This window comes from Scyliorhinus canicula, chromosome 1 (genome assembly GCF_902713615.1).
Source record: "Scyliorhinus canicula chromosome 1, sScyCan1.1, whole genome shotgun sequence".
NCBI classification, from domain to species: domain Eukaryota; kingdom Metazoa; phylum Chordata; class Chondrichthyes; order Carcharhiniformes; family Scyliorhinidae; genus Scyliorhinus; species Scyliorhinus canicula.
In genome coordinates this window covers 65,337,932-65,342,346 of record NC_052146.1, presented here as the reverse complement: position 1 = coordinate 65,342,346, position 4,415 = coordinate 65,337,932, and positions in this window count along the sequence as shown.

Genomic DNA, 4,415 nt, shown 5'->3' with positions numbered 1-4,415 from the left:
AGTCCGTTCTGTTCAATGTGACGGTGGCCCCTCCTTTGTCTGCTGGTTCGATGACAATGTTGCGGTTGGTCTTGAGCGCGGCGGATGGTTTTGCGTTGTGCTTGGGTGACGTTCGACAGCATCAGTTTATGAACATACTGAAATATTTAAAATACATGTTCTACTGCAGCATCACCAGCCACAATGTTTAATCAATGCTGGTGAATTATAAAATGTTCTATTTTGATTGAAATTGGTTCCTGTGTCAAATTACACTTTACATCCGACAACAGGAGCAGTAATCTCTTGTTCACCCAGCTATCTCACCTCCAAGCCAGCAATGCCAAAGAAAACATGACCACTGCGTCCATAAAATACTGGACTTGGTAAACTCTGTTGTTCAGTAGTTAGGAATTGAAGTAAATGATTATTGAGTTTTAGGAAAATGCATTGCCCAAAGGATTTTCCAGAGTCCTCTTCTGAGGCAGATGGCAAATCTTTGTCCTGGAACTGAAACACTGGTCTCAAAGCAGCTCTCAGGCACATCAAGGACATCTGGTGCCTAACTCACCATTTAGATCATCTCTGGTTCACCCACAATTTGAATCTTTCTCTGGTATCTTTCTGATGATGTCTCATGTTACCATTGATCATGAGACTCACCTCTTGTTCCTTCAGGTCCTTTTCACATTGGTGAGGTGACTCCCCAACTTTTTCTCCTGACTCCCATGTTAACTGGTATGTTTCTTTCTCTTCAGCTAATGTCCCCCTCTCTTATAAATCTGCCATCTCACCCCTCCTCAAAAAACAACAGGTGGGGGCAGCACGGTGGCGCTGAGGACCAGGTTCAAATCCCGGGCCTGGGTCACTGTCCGTGTGGAGTTTGCACATTGTCCCCGTGTCTGCGTGGGTTTTGCCCCCACAACCCAAAGATGTGGAGGTTAGGTGGATTAGCCACGCTAAATTGCCCCTTAAATGTAAAAGATAATTGGGTACTCCAAAATTTATAATTTTTTAAAAAACAACAGGTCTTAACCCCTGTCTCTGCCAGGCTGCTCCATCTCCAGCCACCTTTTCTTTCCAAAATCCTTGAATGTTTTATCACCCTTCAAATCGGTGCCCTCCAAAACCTCTCCATTGTCATCCAGCTTGGTGAGACTGCAGTCAGCTGATTCAATTCTTACCTGTCTAACCCTAGCCATATTCTCACCTGCAATGCCTTCACTTCCTGCTCCCAGACTATTTATCTGGGGTCCCCAAGGATTCATTTTTGGTCCCGTCCTATTTCTCATCATCATGTTGCCAGTGGCATCATCTGAAAAAACAGCATCAGTTTGCACAAGTACAAGGACAACATGCTGTTCCTCCCCACCCATCTCAACCCATCCAGTGTCGCTGAATGGTCATGTTCTTGGTCTGCCAACCAACACCTAGAAAAATATAAATTCCCTCCAGCTAATATTGGAAGATTGACTGCTCATTTGTGATGAATGTAGGAATTTCAGATATATCTTGCATTATATGTATTTGATGCATTAAGGGTTAAAAGTCTGGGTTAGTGTCTGTGTGGGATTACTGCAGTAATTATTTCTTTAAATCATGGGTTTAAAAGCAGTCGCTTTGACTGCGGCAGTGCAATTAAAGCATCGTAAAATGTAATCAACATTCATTCCAACCAAAATAAACTGGACAATCTCAGCAGGTCTGACAACATCTGTGGAGAGAGGGGAGCTAACATTAAGAGTCTGAATGACTCTTTGTCAATTCAGTCCAACCATGTATATTGTTTGCCTATTTATAAAAAGGCAAAGACTTCTATTTATAAAAAGGTACCCTGGAGAGTGGATAATTAGAGACATTGGGGGGATTCTCCATTTCTGAGACTAAGGGCGGGATTCTCCGTTGGCCGATGCTGGAATTGGGAAACATGATTAGGCAGAGAATAGGTTCCGACACCAAAATCACGATGGACGGCGATTTGACGCCAGATTGCAATTCTCCGTCACCTCGACAGCAGGTTCAATGCATACCGGAAAGCACATACGGTAAACACCGCATATCATTGGGGGCCTGCCCAGCAGGGGATGGGGGTGATCATGCAGGGGCAGAACCTGCAGTGCCAACTGTGCGCACCATGTAGCCCGTTGACCTGTTTGGGCATAGGGGTACACACCACGCTAACATGTTGTCCTATCACCCCCTGCAGACAATGGATATTGGAATTCAACCAGCAATGGTGTCCTTCCTGCTAGTCACCGCAGTCCTGGGGGATGCCCTGCAGCTGTACAAGCTGGAGCTGCTCGAGGAGGAAGAAGCTGCAGCAGCGGAGCGTGTAGCAGTGGAGCGTGCTGCAGAGGGACAGGTGGAAGCCTCCCAGGATGGAAGGTCAGCCGCCCAGCAGGGGGAGGAGGTGCCAAGGAGGCACTGCGTGAGGCCTCGTGTGTACCGGCAGCAGCTGTCATTCGAGGAGCTGCCGGACCGGGCATGCCGAAAACTCCACCTGAGCAGAGAGACAGTGCAACATATCTGCCAGACGATCACACACCTGGCACCGCCGGAATATGGGGAGGACGCCCAATTCCGGTGGCCGTCAAGGTGACGGTCGGCAGATGGATTTCTGGTGACGGCATGTAGGAGGAGGTCGCACGTTGGATGGCTCCTGCTCGAGGCTTGATTTTTTTAGAGTTTAATGCCCGGTCCCAGGGGCAATTTTGGTTAAATAAGTGCAGGAAGTCATAAGGAAGAAGGATATCCAAAACCCAATGGAAAACCGCCATGAAGAAGGGGTCGAATGAAGACTGGCCGTTGAGCGGAAGGGTCTGCTCGGCAACTGGAAGGATGGTGGAGGCTGGGTCGCTGGGTGGGGCTCCGCACCGTTCACGGCAGAAAAGATGACTGAGGTGATAGCTGTGGAACTTGAAAAACAGTTTGCAGTGATTATTTGTTTCTGTAGGTACCGCGTGAATGCAGGCAGTGGTAATGGCGGTCCGGGATTGGACACCGCCGCTGTCCTATTGGAGGCCACTCTGGCTACTCAGCCTGTTCCCCCATCAACCCCCTCCCCGGACCTGGCAGTGTACCCCCACCACAGCCAGCCCAGCCAGCCAGCCCACAGTCGCTCCTCTCCATGGCCTCCCTTCTCTCTCCCCCTCATCAGCTATGGTGCCAGTTTCTCGATTTTTAGAAGCACAAGTGAATCGCACCGTTGGGAACTTAGCCCATCGGAGGAGGAGAATCCCGCGGAGGCCCCGGGGAATACCAGTCAGGCCCACTAATGAAATGCAAACAGTCTTTACTGTACGGGCGTTCCGGAACGTTTGGACGCTGCTGTCGAGGTGACAAGAGAATTACGATTTTGGCGTCAGCCAACCACGAATCCCACCCATTATGTTTAGATTTAGCAAGATGATTTTGGAAATTCCATTGATTACTATAAGAGATAAGAGTGATGCACAATTATAACAGGTACATGGAGACCTGGGGTAATAATATACAATAATCACTGAATTAAACAAAAATGATGTGGAGATGCCGGCGTTAGACTGGGGTGAGCACAGTAAGAAGTCTTACAACACCAGGTTAAAGTCCAACATGTTTGTTTCAAACAAAATGACACTGTAACTAACATGTCAAAAGGAAAATTAACTACTTAAATTAACATGTCATTCCCGGGGGTGATGATGCGCCCCAGCCCCCACAGTGCCTACCGGTCCAAGTGCTCCCTCTCAAAGGTAATGCAGCTGAAATAGAGGGGCAGGCGGTCGGTTTGGACGTCCCACTCAACTGCCCGCTGCCTGGACCGGTCAATGATCACTTTGGCCAGATTCAGGAGCAGTCTTATAAGACCATAAGACCATAAGACATAGGAGTGGAAGTAAGGCCATTCGGCCCATCGAGTCCACTCCGCCATTCAATCATGGCTGATGGGCATTTCAACTCCACCTACCAGCATTCTCCCCGTAGCCCTTAATTCCTCGCGACATCAAGAATTTATCTATCTCTGCCTTGAAGCCATTTAGCGTCCCGGCCTCCACTGCACTCCGCGGCAATGAATTCCACAGGCCCACCACTCTCTGGCTGAAGAAATGTCTCCGCATTTCTGTTCTGAATTTACCCCCTCTAATTCTAAGGCTGTGCCCACGGGTCCTTGTCTCCTCGCCTAACGGAAACAGTTTCTTTGCGTTCACCCTTTCTTTTTTTTTAAATAATTTTTATTGAAATTTTTCGATACAAACATTTACCCCTACTACATTTTAAATTATAACACAACAAATCCCCCCTGGAAAATCCTCCCCACGCCCTCCCCCGCGCGCACCCCCCCACCCTCTCCCCCCCCCCCCCCCCCCCCCCCCCCCGCTACCAGTCTAGCAGCCAAACCGTTTTTCCCTTTCTGCCGATGGCCTCGGGCAGTCATTGCCCGCGACCCCCGCTGACGG